Raw genomic sequence first — 21039 nt, 5'->3', positions numbered from 1 at the left:
TCACATTAGGACCAAAGCGAGCGCTTGCGGCCTAGCAGATGAGGAAACTTCCTTCTGCATGACTACATGCCCAATGTATGTAAATACACCAGAAGGGGGGGGCGTGGGTCAACAGGCGCCAGAGAACTGTTTTGATTTGAAAATCACAGGGAACTGAAACACGTCCATTAAAAAGAGACGGAGGGAGGAAAGGATGTAAAATTCTGCATCTGCTTTTCTAACATCTGGAGATTGTAACAAAATCAGGTGCTAGGACAAAAACCTTTCTGGAAGGCACGTTCCCTCAGCCCAGGTGTGCAAAAACGATGGCAAAGCAATATGCTCTGAATCGGTGTTTCTCAAACAGCAGCCCAGGATGTGGGCTCATTTTCAGGTGGGCTTCAGTATTATGGCCTGCCCAGTTCATCCTGCCTTGCCAGTCTCAACCTACTAGCTGTGCTGTAGCGTTTGGACCCGACCAACGGATAGAGTACAATTTGCATGCGACGAGAGTGGGAGAAGAAACCACAGAAGACAGATAAATTATTTTTAAGAGACGTGGGGATGGGAAGGGAAAAAATATAAAACACAAAACAAAAAGGCTTTCCCACATTTTAAGCAAATCAGCTTAAAATGGAGAGGCTGAGTCACAACACCTCAAGAGCAAATGCCTGTTTGAGGAAACTTGAGGAAAGCAGAGCTGTGGAACTCCTTGCCACAAGGGAAATTGTCCTGGCAAAAGAACAAAGCAATTTCCAAGGACTGATTAGATATCAGTAGAAAGAGAAGTCGGTAAAAGCCATCTACCTCCATCTAACACTATTTTGTGACTGACAGGCCCCAGCAAATTCCAGTCCTCTCAAGTGGATCCTGAGGGCAGAAAGTTAGAGAATCGCTGCTCTGATTTATATGCTCTTCTACAACTAAATTAAACTTTTGAAGCATTAAAAAAAAGGCGAATTTGATTACAGCTTCTTTCAAGAGGAATTGTGCATCATGCTAGAAAGCAGAGTTGTATACAGAGTTGCTTTCTACGGTAATTTTAGACAATGGACTTAATGGTCTTACAGGGCAGAGGCTCTTTTAATGTGTACTGTTTCACAGCCTGGCCTGTTCTTTCTGCTTGGTCGGGCCCTGGGCTTCTGTTCCCAAGTGCTACACTGACAGCACCACTGCTAAGAAGGAAGAAAACAGGATGGGAAGGATATATTAGGATTAAGAGAGGGCGAAAAAACAAAGTTGGGGTAAACAGCATCAGAAAAGGCAGGAAAGGAATGAGCTGGTGCAACTGTGGTTGGTGAAGCCATGGTGGTGCAAACCGTATTTACAATAGCTTGCTGGGGTCCAATCACGATCCTCCCCCATTGCCCTTGGTGTGCAATGGCATTCTGAGTGACAGACAAGGTTCCCCCGATTCAGCTGTATGAAATTTATCCTATGGAAAGCAAAGGTCCTTAGCACCCTCTCCTGGCCTGCTGCTTCTTCCACTAACACAAATTTGTCCCTGGGATCAGGAAGCCGATTTGTGGTCCTGCATCGCCACCTACTGGCGAACATTGGTCACGTCGTTTCACATTTGATCCACACAAACTCCCAACGGTTTCAGAAGTTCCTTCTCAGCTGCGTTCAGGATGTGTTATGTCCCTGGATTTGGGTTTTCACTGCCAAGTGTTTTATCTTTCCTGTTCTGAACTGGGATGCTTTTATGCTGCTGTCTTAGGAGGTTGTCTGTTGCACACGTATTAATGGAGCATGTCAATAGCAGAGTGTATCTGAGCACGTGCAGAGTGCATTTCCCTCACCTCCAAGAAACCTTAGCTGGTTTCTGCACATCTGAGATGAAGGGCTTAGTGCTCCCATGTCAGGGATAATGGCATCCAAGCAGGTTTTGGCCTTCTCTTTCAGGGAATTAACCAAAGGGTTTTAAACATTGAGATAGGTACCAGACACCTGTCACTGCTGCTTATAATATGATCATGCATGGTGCTATATGAGGAAGGAAAACACTGCGTAAACTGTTGAGCAGTGAGATGGGATTCCCTGTCTTTGGTACTGGCCTTAGAAAAAACGTATTGGTCAGGCTTTCTATCCCCTGTCCCGTTTTCTTCCACATAATTGGTAGCGGGGTGATTCCCTAGAAGACCAGAAAGCTGAAATTTATAGTTCAATACTCAGAGGCTCTTAATCTCAGGGTTGTGGGTTTGAGCCCTGTATTCCTGTATTGCAGGGGGTTGGATTAGATAACCCACATGGTCCTTTCCAACTCTACAATTCTATGATTACCAGATACGAAATGCAGGTGTTATCAGCCACTTTGTAAAGGCTTTTTTTTTTTTTTGCCATGAAGAGCTGGATACAGCTCCCTAAATAAAAAAATCTTAAAAAATCATAATAGCAGCGAGCAGCAGGCAGCAAGCCCAAGCTCACTTTCCACAGACTGCAGCTGTGAGGGCTCCCCCTCATCACTAGGGGAACCAAATGCAAATGAGGACAGGGCTCCCTCACCTTGAAGAGGGGATTCCATTAGGTTTAGCTCACCAGGCCAGGAACAATGCTGGAAGCTTGTCAGATCTGCAGCAGTAATCTGTAGCTTGCTTCTAAGAAAACGTCAGAGAAAACACTTGGGCTCTAATCCAGCCAAGGCAGAAGGAGTACAGAACAGGCCCAGCTAAGGACTGGCATAAGAAATCTAAAAGGCCCCTCTTCTTCCTTGGGTACAGTTACCAATTACTAAGATGTCCTCTGGTAGAAGCCTCACAGAAATGAAGAGAAGTCTTTCGCACAGCTCCCATCTATTTCAACAGGGCTTCCTGAAGGAATTGTGCCTTGTGGATCAGATCTCTTTGCCTCCATGGGCAGAGAGCATCTAAGCTGCAAGCCTCATCTTGGCTCATAACTGTGCTGGCCTCTTGTGCAGCAACACTTTAGGATGGGCTGAAACTCAGTGGTAGAGCATGCAGAAAGGCCCAGGTACAACCCCCAACATATCCAGGTAGGGCTAGGAATGTCCCTTGCCTGAAACCTCCAAGAGCTGCTGCCAGTTCAGTGCAGGCAATATTCAGCTAGATATCGATCTGACACAGAGAGGCAGCTTCCTAACACTTCCCACTCCTTGGATCAGCAGCGATGGGTATGCAGATGTCTGCTGCTGGCACAAGATGGGCAACATCCACCAGCGTACTGGCACATACGTAAATGCACCACTTTGGCATGTGCACCAAGTCTTGGCAGTAGGCACACTGAGAGATGCAAATAGGCCCAATGTTATCCCGGTGAATTTCATGACTGAGTGGGAATTTGAACCCTGGTTTTCTTAGTCCAACATTCTTACCACTGCACCACACTGACTTCCATCAGATATCTAGGGAGACAGCCAGCACCCATGGGCATAGCTAGGATTTTTGTTAGTGGGGACAGGCTTTTGTGGGGGGGGTCAGAACCGCAGATTTGTATTGATTTTGATTGATTTAGGGGGGCAGCTGCCCCCTGCCCACCCTGGCTATGCCCATGCTAGCACCCTAAGACACTTACAGAACAGAAACCCAGCTGTGTCCCCCTCAGCCTCTTTCTCAGTTGTGGCTTTCCTTTAATATACAAAGCTAGTTTACACTTCCCTCTGGCTGTGGGTGGGATAAGGATGAGTCAACCGCCACTTAGCCTTCTTGGACCATCTTAGCTCCTGTGGAGGCACATCACCTGAACATTACTGGTTAACAAACTATGCTTAAACCAAAAACCACGAAGCCTAAGAAGTTTCCCTAGGTATTGCCTCAGGACAACCCACACTCAGACCCCTTGCAACAGAAATCTGATAGAAACTCCTCACAACAGTCTGCCTTTATTCCATGGAATTCAAGGCAATGTTTATGGTTCTCCAGGCAGTCTCTCATCCAGCCACATTGACCAGACTCAGAGCCATAGCTGTCAATGTTTCCCTTTTTTTAAAAGGGAAATTCCCTTATTCCGAATAGGATTTTCCCTTAAAAAGGGGGGGGGGGAGTTGACAGCTATGCTCAGAGCAGCTTAGCTTTGTTGTGCATGTTATAATTCACTTTTGAATATCTGAATCTACCGTAAAAGAAAAGCTGTTCTTCTTTAAAATAATAATTTTTAAAACCTCAGAATATTTCCCCTGCAGGTCACTTGCACTTGCTTCTTATTATTCAGCTAGTGCAGAACAGCATGTCACAACACTCAAATCTAGTTCCTGATGTTGGAAAAATGAACCTTTGTGCAGGACACGTTGCTAGGGCATCTCATAGAGGACAATCTCCAGGTGGAGGCAGGTGGCCAAGGCTAAGTGCAAATGTCAGTTCATTATTTATCCTTTGCTTGTTACATTTCATGCACAGGACCTTGCACCTCTGCTTTGAATAAGCATCAACTTCAGCCTTGAGGTCGTTTGACACTCACCATTTCCCCTGTGGCTAGCAGATAGCATCCTGGCATAGAGCTTTTGAAATGGCAATCCTACACACTCGCTTACCTGGGAGTAAGTCCTTGCCCCACTGAACTTAATGGGCCTTACTTTTCACTAACAATGTATAGGAGTACACTGAGAATTCCTCTAATTTTGCTCATTAGTAGCAATGTTCATGGGGGGAAAGAATGCAGAATGTTAGGTGCATGGGTACTATTGATGCTTTGATAGTGAGTGTGAAGCAATGGCTAAAGAAGGTTGTGGGGTAAACTATGTGAGTGAAGCTGGATTTGAGCTAGGGCCTCTTTCAGCTCCAGGATTAGGCCTTAGAATGTGCAAAGTAGTCATCATGAGTGCAGTTAAGCATGTGCAGAGTGCATTCTCACAGCATCATTCAGTAGCAGCCACAAACAGCTACCACTCATATCTAGGAATAAAGATACCTGGGTGCTGCCACACAATACATCCTATGATTGTGCATCATTAGGCTACACACACACACACACACACACACACACACACACACTCCCACCAGTGCTGGATTTACGTATAAGCTAAACAAGCTATAGCTTAGGGCCTCACTCTCTTGGGGGCCCCCCAAAAAATTAAAAAATAAATAAATCTGGATGTACATTTCCAAAATATATAAAAAACAAATAAAATAAAACCTACATACAGCAACAGTGTTTTGTGTTGTGTAGGCTCCTATGTGTAATGGGTCCTGTCTGCTAGCCTGCTCCCTAAAATATCACTGGTTTGCTCATGTCTATAGGGTGCCTATATATAGAAATATATATAGTCTGTCTCTCTCTCTCTCTCTCATAAAATGTTGTTGACAAAGGACAGCTGGACATATAAAGGGACCCATTACCTTCAGTAGCTTAGGGCGTCATCAAACCTAAATCCAGCCCTGACTCCCACTCTCTTCTTTTAGACATTAAGCACTGGGAAGGGGGTCCTCATGCTGTAGAGCAGGCATAGGCAAACTCAGCCTTCCAGATGTTTTGGGACTAGAATTCCCATCATACCTCATCACTGGTCCTGCTAGCTAGGGATCATGGAAGTTGTAGGCCAGAAACATCTGGAGGGCCGAGTTTGCCTATGCCTGCTGTAGAGAGAACCAGATTGGTTATCCGAGTCCTGGGTCTTTTGTGCTGACCCTTCCCTTTTCAACAATTCAAACCCCCTGCTTACAGGGCAGTTGGGCACATTGCAAAGTACACTATACCACATATTGGGTCCAGAAAATACTGTTGGCACTCCATGGATCAGAATATACCCTGAGAAGAGTCAGAGTTTGCTCCCCACCCCCCACAACCACCCTCTGCCTAAATTCGTATCTGTACATGTAAATTAGCACATGCAAATGTTATGACTCAAGTCTTTTAAGTATTTAGCAACACCTTAAGAACCTCTGACAGCCGATATGTACCTGCAATAAAAATGACCCTTGCCACTAGTAGAAAAACAGGGTGGTAGTCAACACTAGTTAATGGGCACAACTAACATAAGCTCATTAATTTAATTGGGTCACCCACAGCCCCAGATTGCCTGCCCACTGCAAGGCCACCTCAATTTATTACAAATCTGAGATAAAAGAAATACAGTCGTACTTTGGAAGTCGAACAGAATCCATTCCGGAAATCTGTTTGACTTCCAAAACATTCGGAAACCAAGGCATGGCTTCTGATTGGCTGCAGGAAGCTCCATCGGACGTTTGGCTTCAAAAAATAGTTCGCAAACTGGAACAGTCACTTCTGGGTTTGTGGCGTTTGGCAGCCAAAACGTTTGAGAACTAAGCTGTTCGAAACCCAAGGTATGACTGTACCTTCTCAATAAGATTATTTGTGGTATCTGTATGTCTTTGTTCATGTATTTCCCCCCTCAATAAAATGTTTTTGTTTTTTTTTAATTACTCTCCCACTCCACAAATTTAGGACTCCATAGTGTGTTGCAGTCATGAGTCTCAAAAGAGCATGTGGTAGTTAATTCTGGACTCTGCAGCAGATAGTGTATAATATGCAGTGAAAAACTCACAAAAATATATTTCAGTTCTGGACAAACTCTTTCGGAAACTCATGCCCACATAAGAGGCCAGAAGAATAAAGCATCTTTCCATCAACCCAACATTCCTACCTTCATCAAATAAACAGTTTTAATTGGTACTCCCCCAGCCAGATGCCAACCTTAGTACTGAAACAGCGACCCACAGTGGCTGATTTTGGCAATTACAAGTTACTGCTGTCAAACATATTTAACTGTGTGAATGTAAAAAAAAAAAGTGAGATTGTTGAGACTGTCAGAATTCAGTGGAAAAATAATTGCTAGACAATTACTAGAAGAGGCATTTACAGGATTCACTGAGGAATGCTGACAAGCTTCCATTTCTGACATTTATACTGTGATTTACAAAAACTACTGGTTCCTTACTACAACTTCAATCCAATTTTAAAAAATCTGTACAATAGGCATGCACCCCCCTCAAAATGCACAGCACCCTCACTAATTAAATCATCACATCACAACTACCAAATATTGGATGACAGATTGATTAATCTTTTTTTTTTAAAAAAAAAGAATGATCAATCAGTGCCATGTTTCTCCATTTCAGGAGATCTTGGTACAACCTACAATCTATATAGCACCTATTAGAGCATCATTTGCATTTCTGCTACATCCTGCCATGTTAAGGCTACCTAAAAGCTTTCTGTATGGCTTCAATATCAGCCAACTTACACACACACGATTTGCAATCTAACCTAATTATGATTTCTGGATAACTTGAACACTTGCACACTATTTTGTGACATCTTGGATGGCCTAGTAAAGGTATTGCCTTATTGTTCATTTTGAAACTAAATAGTTAAACTTTCTTCCTCACCCGGAAGATAAGGAAAAGCACCACACATTTATTTCCTCTGCAACCTCTTTTGTAGTAAGATAGAACTGAGCTGTGTTGGGGGAGGGGCTCCTTCACTCTCTGTCTCTCTGTTGAACCTTGTATCCGAAAACTTGGAATTATATTTGAAATCCACACCCCACCTAAATTTAATCAGCTGAAATCCCCTAGAACCATATTTTCCAAACTTCAAGTCAAACACCTGGCTTCTGAGATTATATTAAACTGTTTAATTTTATCAATGGAGATATTTTAAATTTTGCTTTTATCCTTTAGAAGGCTGTTTTGAATTTTGAGGCAGAAAACCCTGCATTTTTAATCAACTTTAAAAAATAAACAAATCCCTAAATATTAGGCTGTAGCAATTTTTAGGGGGGGGGGGAAATCTCACAACTGATTTCCCTATGAGACTCAACAGCACTCCCTCCTATTAAAATTTGAATTGCAGATCGTATATAGTTTAGTTCTCTTTAAAACACATAACATTTGAGAATATAGACATATGTTTATATGTATATACTGCCCTTTTATCAAAAGATTCTCAAGACAAATCATCATCATCACGACATAAAAATAAATAACAGCGAGGCACATATCTGACAAAATTTAAAATTCAGATTCTGAAGTCTTCTGATTTCCCAGTACCTACTTGCAGGCATGAAATCTAAGAATCTGAATGAGAAAGTATATATGTTTATTGGTGGTTTTTAAAGCAAACCAATAAACAAAATCTGAACATAAACTTTGTTCGTTTTAGCAGTTCCAGGAACAGGAGAATCAAATAACGGAGAATTAATTCTCATCAGCCTCTGGTTTTATAGTTTCTATCCGGAACACAAGCCTATGCCATTGGCTGACAGTCAACAGGGCACCTTCTCACGGATTGGTCCTTAGTATTGACAGTGATGGATAGCCTTCTCAAGGATTGGCTAGCATCACAGCTGGGCTGCTCCTGCTGAAGGAGGACTTTATGATTAATTAAGCAGTTCAGTCCCTTGAGGAAACCAAGAGCCTCATCAGTGGGTTCCCCTTCCTCCCTCTCCCCAGTTTCAAATGCTTGTTCACAAGACGAGGAAACATAAATGGTATTATATCAGTGGACTGAGTTCTCCAAAGAATACGGGGGGGTGCCCTCTTGCCCCCTTCTTGTCTCCTATATCTGTGCAAAGCAAATTAGCCTTCACCAGTTCTCATCCCCAGTGATCTCTTCCTATGGATTTCCCCCTATCGCTCAAAATCTCTTTTGTTTCCCAGTCATTGTTAAAATGCACACTCCAATCCTGAAAACCCAGAAAACCTCTGCAGAAACAGGTTTCTGCAGTCAGATCTGCTATTCTAGGTCTGCGCAAAGCAAGGGATAAGGTATTTCCTGCAGTCCACATGAAAGTGAAGGTTAGTTTAACACTGTAAGAAGTACTGATAACTGGGCCTGCTCAGAGCTTTTAACCCTAATTACCGAGACGTAAACATCAGTTGCAGTGCGTGAAGGACTTTGAGCACTTCAACATCTATATAAAAGATGGTGATCGTGATGATTGCTGATTAAGACAAGGTTTGTTCGTTTTTAGAGCATCAATGAAATCTTGAAAGGTGCTACTTGTGCTGTGCACATTCACTCCCCTTCTGCCTCCAGTAAAGAGGTTTGGCAGGTTTTTGTATTTCAAAAACCTAAACCTGATTGATCAAAGGGAACAGTAAGTGAAATGTGTCTCAAACCACTTTCAACTTCCTTTCAAACTATTGTCTAACTTCAGCTTAAGATAATTCCTTTAACTTCCAATGGTGTGAGGAAGACATTTCTTCGTTCCCATTGTCACCTCTGATCAAACAGGTTCAGCACATTTTTGAAACAATAGGAAAACCTTCTCAGCAGATGGAAAAGTGAGGTGAGAGTTGCTAGCTTTTTTGGGTCTGCAGGCTCGACACCTCCCCACACAACTAAACACACAAAGCAACCTATTACCGTATTTTTTGCTCTATAAGACTCACTTTTTCCCTCCTAAAAAGTAAGGGGAAATGTGTGTGCATCTTCAAGGAGCGAATGCAGGCTGCACAGCTATCCCAGAAGCCAGAACAGCAAGAGGGATTGCTGCTTTCACTGCGTAGCGATCCCTCTTGCTGTTCTGGCTTCTGAGATTCAGAATATTTTTTTTCTTGTTTTCCTCCTCCAAAAACTAGGTGCGTCTTGTGGTCTGGTGCGTCTTATAGAATGAAAAATACGGTATAGTGCTTACAATAGAATGCTTCTTTCAGACCTAATTACAGCAGAGCAAGGGGACTCAGCAGTCACATGTGCCAAATCTGCAACCTACAAAACACAAACAACTTCCAGTTGCATCAAAAGAGCTGTGCTCTGCTTTCAGCTGGATTATGCATATAGGGCTGCCCCATCCCCCCCCAACCCCCAGCTGTGTTCCTAGCCTTTCCCTTAACAGTAGACTGTCATACAGAAATTACACAAGGGGAGTTTTGACTGGCATGGGAGGTAAGAGGTGGGATATAGGTCTCCCTGCTAAATTTTAGGAGGAGGGCCAGGCCAGGGGCAAGTTGACAGCCACATCTACAGCCACTTAATAGCACCTTCTTCTTCCATTTAAATCCACATATTCCAGAGCTGAGTCCTGGTTTATATTCCAAGTTTAGTGTTTCCCCAATGGGTGGGCTGGGGGATAAAATGCAGCCGCAACTCCAGGAGTTTGATGGTTTTCACCAGGAGAGGGCGCTCGAAGACAGCTGCTTTTGGACTGAGCTTCCCTACCCCCAAAACACTCACAAAACACTCACAATGAAAAGGAGCTTCTCTCCCAATATTTTCTTTGGAACTTTAGTATCTGCAAAGGGGGTGGGGGGTTTGGATTCAGATCATGAAGGAGCAAAGGGTTAAATCCACTACATTTCCAGTGTGGGACGGGGCTCTTTGTGGCTGCTATTTACTTTAAACGAAAAAGGCGGGGAAGCACTTTGCACAATTATGACACATCTAGTTGGACATCTGCTGGAAAGTTCTCCTGTGCAATTCTGATAGAAATGAATGGGATCTGTGAAAGAGCCTAGTAACAGGCCCTGGCAGCCAAGGATGGTGATTGTGGGGGATTTGATTCTGTGTCCAGTTTAATGATAAGTTATCCAATTCACACTTCTTGAACCAATACACAGACCAAAACACAATTCTCCTTTGAAACTCAGACTTCTGCAGATGTTGCAGTGGGGTTCTCCAGCCAAACAATGTGTACAAAATCCATATTTTAGAAGACAGTGAGCTTACAAACACATATACTCCTGAAAGCAGCATACAATTATGCATTATATTAGGGATAACTGCTTGCAAAACTCTGTGCATTGGCCCAAACTGCATACAAACATGCTTACATTAGGAGAAATTCACACTAAAATGCTGATGAATTTTTCACAAGGATTTTTCTAAAAGTGCAGATTGCTGAGACAATGTAGAGAACTGAAGATTTGCACAACGAGAAACGGAGATAACCCAAACTGACAGATGTGCCCATACCTACTGCCAGCTTTGTCAAAACAAAAGGTGGAGAAAAAGGGATTTTTAAGAACAACATTTTTTAAAAAATGTAATCATACTGCAGCAGGACGATTAATAATAATGGGTCTTATTATAAACACATATTGCTGGGTATCTTGCAGTAGGATGAACTGGCCAGTGGGTGGTGGTAGATTTGGTCTTGCGCTTGTGCTTTTAACAGCAACTTGATCTCCAGAAACCAGCCAGTGAACATTTTCAATGAACGGAGATAAACAGTGTCATGCAATGGCAGTTGCTAAAGAGACCAGAGAAGGGGCTGCCTAAAATAAGTTGGCAACTGTGTTGTACAGTACAGTGATACCAAATATATATAGATATTCCCAAGACCCACGCAGATTCAAATATAAAAAATGTCATCTAGTAAACTACATGATTGTAGGGGGATGTGGTTGCGGCTGTTGTTTTTAAAAATTACCATCTCTTTGTTAAAAACTGGGGCAAGTTAAGAATGGTGGAGGATCTCAGCAGGTGCCACTGTTGAAATGCCAAGTTCTGATTGCTCAGGCAAACTGTTCCTTTTCTGCAATGACTCAGCTTAGACGCTGTTATGCAAAGAAACCCCCACCAATTGTGTGTCAATGATAGGGGAACCTATCTGATGCTGTCATCTAATCTTGGTTCTCCCATAGTTCTTCTGTCTCTTTTCAAACTGCATAATTTATCAATTTTAATATAATCATGTTTTAAAAATGTACCAGTAGTAGTCTTTCCCAGACATTTCCAGAACTGCAACAGCGAAATTAGCATCTGGGGTGGGTGGGGGTTTAAAAATCAGCCAAATGTCTGGGTTTTTGCAAACAGAACCAGGAAGTGTGTGGCCCCCAAAAGCTCCACAACTTTTATTGTCCGGATTTTTACTTCTTTAAATATGGCAACTCTAAACAGTAGCACAATCTCTGCAAGTGTAGTTTGCCTTAGCACTAGTCTTCAGCCTATTTGTTGAGGTTGATTTGCTCAGTGATGCATTAGGTGGGTGAGGACACTCACAGCTATTTCAGGACATGTCCACTGTCACCTTTTGGGTTGGCACCATTTTATCGGCATGGTTTTGTTTTTAGAGTGCATTGCAGCAACCCAGCCTTGACCACACAAACAACATGGGAAGGCTGTTGGCTTCATACCCTGAAGGGTCTTCTGAAAATGGCTGGTCAAACACAATAGAAACATGATTCTGGACAAGATACACCCTTTGTCAGATCCAGTAGGGCTTTTCTTATGTTTTCAAGTTTGTAGATAGAAATGAAATATGCTACACTTTCTGCCTGTTCGCTCACATGAGATTCCCAATGCATATGCTAGTAAGTCCATTACAGTGGTACCTCGGGTTACATATGCTTCAGGTTACATACACGCTTCAGGTTACAGACTCTGCTAACCCAGAAATAGTGCTTCAGGTTAAGAACTTTGCTTCAGGATGAGAACTGAAATCGTGCTCCGGCGGCGCAGCAGCAGCAGGACGCCCTATTAGCTAAAGTGGTGCTTCAGGTTAAGAACAGTTTCAGGTTAAGTACGGACCTCCGGAACGAATTAAGTACTTAACCCGAGGTACCACTGTACTTACTGGAGGTGTTGTGCTGTTTTGGGACCCACAGTCTTGACTGGCTACTGATTTGGATGGCAGGTGCCGTCAGATGCTCTCTGAACAGAAAAGTGGTATACAGCAAATAAATAGTAAATTTGCAGAACTAGGCCAGTAGTGTAACTTGGGGTGGGGGGAGAGACTTAACCTGGGTGGAAAATGGTAATCAAGAATAATGTAAGATACAGGAAGAACTTTCTGGTGGTAAGAGCTGTTTGATGGTGGAAGAAGCTACCTCAGAAGGTGCTGGACTCTCCTTCATTGGAAGTTTTAAAACAAAGGTTAAATGACCATCTGTCAGAGATTCTTTAGCTGTGACTCCTGCACTGTAGGAGATTGTACTAGATGACCCTTAGGATCCAATTCTGATTCTACAGACAATTTTAAAATTAGCGGAGTGCTTTCTTTTTCATCTGTAAGGATTCAACCTTTTTTAAAAAAACAAACAGTTATCAGTTTGCTCAGGGGTTTATTAAGAACAGCAGCAAGTTGGGTGGATTGACTTGCTTCAGGTTTTCACTGCCTTGGTTCCCATGACCTAATATAGTAGAGAACATTCAGCTACTGAATTATGATGGTTAGGAGAGGAGAAAAATGGAAGGCTTGTGAGTTTGGCCAACTGTTGCTGCTTGGACAGCACAGGCGTCCCTGCACGAGACTAGAATGCCTGTGCATGCAAAAGCTGTACAAATATTAAAAAACAATAAATGGTAAATTGTAGAACTTCGAGGCATGCTAGGTCAACTCGTCTTGCAGCAACCATTTTTCCTGCACCACTGTATATTTCTAGGGCTGTACTGGATCTTGTACCCCTCTAGAAACTAGAGTGGAAAAATGTGCTTAATTAACAGAGTATGGGGGAAAGCTTCTGTCATTGCTATCTGGAAGTTCCTTATGTGGGATGCACAAAGGCCTTCTCTAAGCAGGGACTTCAAATGAGGCATCTGTCAGCAATGCTTAAGAGACTTCCCATATAAAAAGCATGCAAAGAACAAAGCCAGTAGAGGAGCAGGGGCCAGAAACCCGAGGGCAATCTCTGCATTGCTGAACCTTTCTGCTGCCAGCACTGTAACCCAATATGTGCGTCTCATCCTTGCATCTTATCCTGTTGTGCCCTGAGAGCAAGTCCTTCACTCTTTCCTCGACCTCTGTCTGACAAGCTGACAAAGACAGAGCTACAGTCAATGGACTCTGGAAAAGGCTGTACAAAAGGCCCATCAGGTCTGTGGGAGACCAAAGGGGGCCTTGGTGCGGCTACTCCTTCTGTCATGGATGGGGACATCATGTTGACAGGCCCCTTAAAACATCACTTAGCAGCTTCCTGTGCCCGGCCTGGCTTCATTCTATATGCCACCTTGGGGTAACAGAATGTGTTCTCAGAGAAGGATATCTTAGGACCTGAGAATAACAATGAAGGGAAAGCCTCTTACTGTATTCAGGAATCTGATTAATTTCATACCCTCGAACATTTTTCCAATGAAAATAGGGACATCCTATTCAATTATTCTTATTAGTGCTATTTTTCGAGAAAAAGAGGTGTCAGAACTCACCATGAATGCCTCCCTTGTTCTCTTATAATGGCAATGGCACCCACCTGAGAGATGGCGGAACGGAGTTCTAGTGAGTTCCAGCTGAAAAAAGCCATTATTATTATTATTATTATTATTATTATTATTATTATTACTCATACCCCACCCACCTGACTGGGTTACCCCAGCCACCCTGGGCAACTTCCAACATATATAAAAACATAAGAAAGCATTAAACATTAAACAACTTCCCTATAAAGGGCTGCCTTCAGATGTCTTCTAAAAGTTGTTTAGTTACTTGTCTCCTTGGCTCAAGGGTTGCATAACTCCATACCCTCCAGCATTTCTCCAAAGAAAATAGGTACGTCCTAAGGAAAGGCGGGACATTAAGGGATCAAATCAGAAACTGGGACAGCTTCTGTAAATCCGGGACTATCCCTGGAAAATAGGGATACATGGAGGGTCTGTAATTTCCAGCAGCAGTTAATAAGCAACACCAGGATGGAAGGATGTTTCTTCCAAGTTGTCTAGAACTCAGGCATCGCTTGTAGTAATTCTGCAGTGTTTTTCTCCATTTATCTGAGGCAGGCCGTATCAGAGGTCCAGAGCGGACTAGGCCACTTTAGAGCCCGTAGCCATGATAAAAAAGAAAACATGGCTACATACAAAAACAAAACAAGGCACCAGAAAAAGAGCCAGCTGTTTCTTTACATAAGCAGCTGATCTGTGAGGATGCGTTCATCATGGTCTAATCTTGTGTCTTCAGAATGAATATATTTTTATGAACATTAATGAACATTTTGGACACTTTAATATGATAAAATCTCTATCAGTCCTGTCCCCCCAAAAAGAGAATTATGTCTGCTACCAAACCACATCTCTTATTCACTTAAATTTGCAGCTCTAAGCTGAGAGTGTGTGCTATGTTTTGGTCTGATATGCATAGAAACAGTTCATATCCTCCAATATTTCTCTGACGAAAACAGAGACATCCTAAAGAAAAGCGGGACATTCTGGATCAAATCAGAAACTGGGATGACTTCTGTAAATCTGGGGCTGTTCCTGGAAAATAGGAACACTTGGAGGGTCTGACAGTTGCAAAACTTATTAAATGCCCAAAGTGCCTATATTTGTGAGCCCATTTGAGCTTGAGGTCCAGGCCAAATGGCCCTCCAGTCCTGGCCTCCCCCCCAAGTGGCCCTGAGTTGAGGGCCAAATTACATTTATGCTGAACCTCCATGGTAGGGGATGGCCATGTACCCTATTTAACACAGCACAGTCCTCTATTTCAAGGGATATCAGAGAACTCTTCCCCATTTCCATGAGTCCTCTGGTTGAAGGTCTATCTGATCTAAGAACTAGGAATGGAGAGCAAGGGCCTCAAAGTTGCCAATCAACAGAGTATAATTATAGCAATTATTTCTAAATTTGCATCAATACATGTGAATTGTATATGTGAATAAGTGCTGCTTTTGCCCTATTTCTTTTAGGGACGGGAGGGGAGTGTTGATGCATTAAGTGGCCACCCCTAAAGGCCATACCAACAGTAAACTGAGCGCTGGACATTCTATGAAGTATTGATTTTAAAGCTAGGAAACAAAACCTCTGTGTAAAGAGGTAGTTTACCTTTGTATACCAGATGCTAAGGGCAAACAACATGAACAGACCACCATTTTTTGTACCACGGCTATGAGCAACCAGAGGCACCCAGCTATCTTGTGTTGGAAACAGAAGGTAGAACTAGAGATCCTGACAGACCTAGCAGAACAATTTTCATGTACTTTGATTCTGTTGCATCAAAACTGGACGAAACGAGAAGTTAAAGCGGAGCTAAATGCATGGGCTTTATCTTCTACAGTTTGCTTCCTGCCCCTTTCCCCTGCAAATGGAAACTCAAGAGAGGCCCTTAGCAATGCCTCCTAATGAATGCTTGCTCTACGTATATGCATTCTGATCATGGGGGCATGAGGGAGGCAGAGATGTTGGTGTGCGGCTCTCCGGAGGGGATGAACAGGGGGGATTTGATTATAGCCCAGACCGTATGGCGAGGGCTGCTGAGATGGAGATAATCACTGAGCCAGCGAGACGAGGCACAACGCTGACAACAGGCGGTCTCAGTAGTCGCTATGGCAACCGAGGCCTACTGGGCCACTCCAGCCTCAGCCTGGCTCTGTTTCTGCAGCCTAACATCTGCTTTCTCAAGGGCTGCTGGGAGTTGGCGGGGGTGGCAGCGAGGGGAAAAACGGGCAAGCATTTCACTTTCGGAAAGGGGGGGGGAGAGGAAATCCAGAGGAGAAACAAATTAGGACAAGCATCCAATAAAAGGAAGGGAAATGTATTTATTAACACTAGGGAGAGGTTGTTCCACCAGCTGCTTTGATTGATGGGCCGGACTCCATGTTGTCAGATTCCCCCTCCCCCCACTTTTTGTTTTTTGTCTGGTGGGGGGTTGGGGTTGGGGGGGGGGAGAGAGGAAAGAGAAAGCGTAGCAAAGCACTGGGTCTGTTTATGCAAGCAGAACGCTTCTTCCCACCCCACCCCTCCACATTTCCTCGAGCTGCCACACTTGATTGATAGTTTAGACAACAATTGGACGGCGCAAGAGACCGGTTGCCTTATCCGGAGCATCTTCAGCCAGCCCTCAACGCACTCAGACAGGAGAGAGTAAAAGAAATTATTATGGAGCACGGCGGCTGAGCAGGGAGGAGAAGCAATTAAAGAACAATTATTGTGCAGTGGTGCCGTGTCTACCTGCTGCTTACCTGAGCAGCTTTGATGGGAAGGGAGGGAGTTGTGGGGAAAACACACTTGCTGTCCCAGGAAGAGTCAGTCTCTGGTCTTTGCTTGTGAGAGATCAGGGTCAAGGTGACAGAGTGGGGGAAACTACACCACCACCCCTCTTGATATATAGAGTAATTTGGAATATGCTGTCCCATCCCTCCCATCCCACAGCCATTAAAGGTATTTAACAAACAATGCTTCCACACAGATGTACTAAGAATATCATCTTTCTTTTTTAAAAAATAAAGTTTCTAGCCCTCAGTGCCGTGTAGATATGTAATTTCAGCAAGGCTCAAATTGATCCCATCCCCCCCCCCCCCGGCACAGGGAAAAGCAACTTCAGCATGAGCAGACATGGGGAGAAGGAGTGGTGAAAACAGGTGCTTAACTCTTTTCTACCCACCATGTATTTTCTCCAAATTGACTCCCTGCCACTTCCCCTCTGCAGGATTCCAAAATGCATATTTTGAGAGGCCTTGTGTGAAATCTGTACAGGGGACGGTTGGTCTGAAATCTCTGGGGGAAAAGGATTGATGGTTACTGGAGTCTAATTAAGGGCAAGAGTTCAGGCTCTGAATTTATATTCATAGTCACAGCATAACCCCGGAAGTTGAGGAAGAATAATCATGATAAGGGTGCGCCCTGTTCTCATAGAGGTCAGCCACATGCCAAGGGAAAGCCTGCAAGCAGGACATAAGCACAATAGTATTCTCCTCAAATACTGTTGGTAAATGTATGCAGCTATCAAGACTAGCAGCCATTAATTCTTATCTACCCCTCCCCTTTAAAGCCATCCAAGTTTATGTCCAATACTACTTCCTGTGGCATAATTTAAAAGTAAAGGTAAAGGTACCCCTGCCCGTACGGGCTAGTCTTGCCAGACTCTAGGGTTGTGCGCTCATCTCACTCTATAGGCCGGGAGCCAGCGCTGTCTGCAGACACTTCCGGGTCACGTGGCCAGCGTGACAAGCTGCATCTGGCGAGCCAGCGCAGCACACGGAACGCCGTTTACCTTCCCGCTGGTAAGCGGTCCCTATTTATCTACTTGCACTTAAGGGTGCTTTCGAACTGCTAGGTTGGCAGGCGCTGTGACCGAACGACGGGAGCTCACCCCGCCGTGGGGATTCGAACCGCCGACCATGCGATTGGCAAGTCCTAGGCACTGAGGTTTTACCCACAGCGCCACCCGCGTCCCACTGTGGCATAATTTAACTATGTGCTATACCAGGGATGGGGGCATTTTTGGTTAAGTGGGCCCGATCTTTATCTCCTTCATCAGATGATTGACAGGAAAGTGGTTCCACTCATCTGTAAAAGTTGGCCTGCATGGAGGGGGGAGGGGGTGGAGAGGGAGAGGGAGACTGAGACCAAGCAGGATTGAACTCCTCACGCATCAGCTGATGTCTGGGGAGTTCAATCCTGCTTTCCTCAGAGTTTGGGTGCACAAGAGAGCTCCCTGCAGGGAACTTTGCACACCCAAACCAAGGAGGATTGAACTCCCCACAAGTTAAATCCTGCTTTCTGCCGCACTTCTATTGGCCCCATACCTGATGTTACAGATGATGTTGGATGTGAGGCAGGTGGGCATGATTTGGAGAAAATGGCCTGGCTGGAAGTCCCACACCCCTGTGTGACATGAAGAAGTACTTACTTTTCTCTCTGCTGAATTTTTCATTTTTCAGCTTCATTGGATAACCCTGGGTTCTAGTATTATGAGACAGAGAGAGAGAGAGAGAGAGAGAGAGAGAGAGAGAGAAGTATCTCTTGGATGACTTCCCAGTCACTCTAAACATGTGACATGTCGTGGGTTTGGGATGTAAAAATGGTGTCAGGGAGGAATTTTGCCAAAAAGCAGTGGAACCAGCTCCAAAGGCTTAAAATTACTCGGGGGGGGGGGGGAGGTTTGTGAGTGTCAGGAATTTTACTTTTTTAAATATGACAACTCTATGTTTCTTCCTTTTTACACTAGAAGTGTAACTTTTTACACTAGAAGAGAGTGATGCCCAAAGTATGAATCTTGTGATTTTTATAGATGCTTAAGGAAATATACTATAGGCCTCACCACTCAGAGCTGCCAGTTCCCCTTTCTGCAAAATGGTACTAAAATTACCCACAATTCTCTGCAAAGCAGTTTCTCATACTTAGAAGAGGAAATGTTAGTGTTTAGTTTAGTTTAGTTTAGTTTAGTTTAGTTTAGTTTAGGCTGAAGTCACTAGCAAGTGTAGGACTTTTGTAGGAACTGGCAACCATTCTGAAGTATGGCTGTCTATGCACCATACATTTAAAGCCTATCCCTTCCACCTCCCAAAGAATCCTGGGAGATGTAGTTTATCTCTCATTGGGCTGCAATTCCCAGCACACTTAACAAACTGCAGGTCCCAGTATTCTTTTTTTTTGCAGGGGATGTACTTCAAATGTGCTTTTAATGTATGGTGAGTACTTAATAATAATAATAATAATAATAATAATAATAATAATAAAATTTTATTTATATCCCGCCCTCCCCAGCCGAAGCTGGGCTCAGGGCGGCTAACAACAATCAAAATAGTCCAACATTCTAAAACATTCATTATAAAATTAATTAAATCAAATTAAAATCAAATTAATGGCAACCATCAAGCAAAATTTGGTGCAGATTGCCAGAGGAGGGGGTCAGGCTGCGCCCTGACAAAAGGCCTGGTGGAACAGCTCTGTCTTGCAGGCCCTGCGGAAGGATGTCAGGTCCTGCAGGGCCCTAGTCTCTTGTGACAGAGCGTTCCACCAGATTGGAGCCGCGGCCGAGAAAGCCCTGGCTCTAGTTGAGGCCAACCTAACCTCTCTGTGGCCTGGGATCTTTAGGGTGTTTTTATTTGCAGACCGTAAATTTCTCTGTGGGACATACCAGGAGAGGCGGTCCCGTAGGTACGAGGGTCACTTCTGAAACCAATCTCAATGAAGATTGTGAGGAAGGAGACATACAATGAATAGCCCTGGTTCTGTAATGTGTGAACAATCTGCTTACGAGTAAAAGTTCTCATCCTTCATCAGGGCTGGCCTGAGATATTTTCGCATGTGAGACAAACCACAAAATGCCTTCCTCCACCAGGGAAGAAGAAGTGAATGAAGCTCAACACCAGGAACAAGGGGGAATAAAGATCTACAATATGATCTGCCGCTCCTGTGGCTCCTGCTGCCTGAGGCTGGTGAGCCGTCCCTATCCTTCACCAACAGAGGCATTTGTGCTACTGCTAACTAACTTCTCTTTCAATGACAAAAATACAGGAGCTGAGGTGTGTTAATGTCTTGTTACATTTAATAATCTGTTTGTGTGAACATGAGTCTTAAGTTTACATATTGGTGGGACAACCTGCCTCTTCTCACTCCCTATCCACTTAAATAAGTAATTGGGAAGAGGGAAGAGCTAAATTTGCACCAGAAGATGCTGTCTAAAGTATTTGACTTCCATTGTTTGTATACATCTTGTAATACATTTGTCCCAAGGTGCACAGGGGCATCTGTCATGCAGTTAAGATGGTTTAACAGAGATATTTAGAGACCTTTAAGCAGCTGCACTGTATATGCTTAAGAAAGCAAAGGCAAAGTAAATGTTATCAAGGGGGCAAGATGAGAGGCAATTGGAATAAACCATAGAAACGGGGTGGGGGAAAGCAAGTTTCCTCCCCATAAATAGACGTGGAGAAATCCCTGTGCCTTCTCTTCAGCTTTGACAGCTAGATCCTGGCAACTTGTTTCAAAACAATAAAATAATACTTGGAAAATGAATATTGTAATAGATGGAAACTATTTGTGAAATCTCTCCATTCTGATAGTTTTAAATATTAAAATAACAGCCACATTATTTTTTAAACTTTATATTTATTGTTTACAACCATTTCCACTACCCCCACCTCAACAGTAAGCATGCTTGTGGTTACTATTTTGTTCTATAATCATGGAATCATTAATAGACCAATCTCCAGTGTAGTTGGTCTAGTTCATGGGTAGGCAAACTAAGGCCCAGGGGCCAGATCTGGCCCAATTGCCTTCTAATCTGGCCTGTGGACAGTCCGGGAATCAGCATGTTTTCACATGAGTAGAATGTGTCCTTTTATTTTAAATGCATCTCTGGGTTATTTGTGGGGCCTGCCTGGTGTTTTTACATGAGTAGAATGTGTGCTTTTATTTAAAATGTGTCTCTGGGTTATTTGTGGGGCATAGGAATTTGTTCATCCCCCCCCCCCCAAAAATATAGTCTGGCCCCCCACAAGGTCTGAGGGACAGTGGACCGGCCCCCTGCTGAAAACGTTTGCTGACCCCTGG

At 43.7% G+C, this 21039-nt stretch overlaps 1 long non-coding RNA gene across 1 annotated transcript; it reads right to left on the bottom strand.

The window, feature by feature from the left end:
* Nucleotides 1–766: 766 nt before the first annotated feature.
* Nucleotides 767–17569, bottom strand: LOC310690885. The gene is made up of 4 exons (XR_014518250.1): nt 17144–17569; nt 13981–14061; nt 12413–12487; nt 767–849 (listed from the first exon to the last, which is right to left on the bottom strand). It is a non-coding gene; the product is annotated as an uncharacterized lncRNA (long non-coding RNA).
* Nucleotides 17570–21039: the final 3470 nt, after the last annotated feature.

The sequence above is a fragment of the Podarcis liolepis genome (genome assembly GCF_965112155.1).
Source record: "Podarcis liolepis genome assembly, chromosome: 13".
Taxonomy (NCBI): domain Eukaryota; kingdom Metazoa; phylum Chordata; class Lepidosauria; order Squamata; family Lacertidae; genus Podarcis; species Podarcis liolepis.
This window is presented reverse-complemented; position numbering and strand designations above follow the sequence as displayed.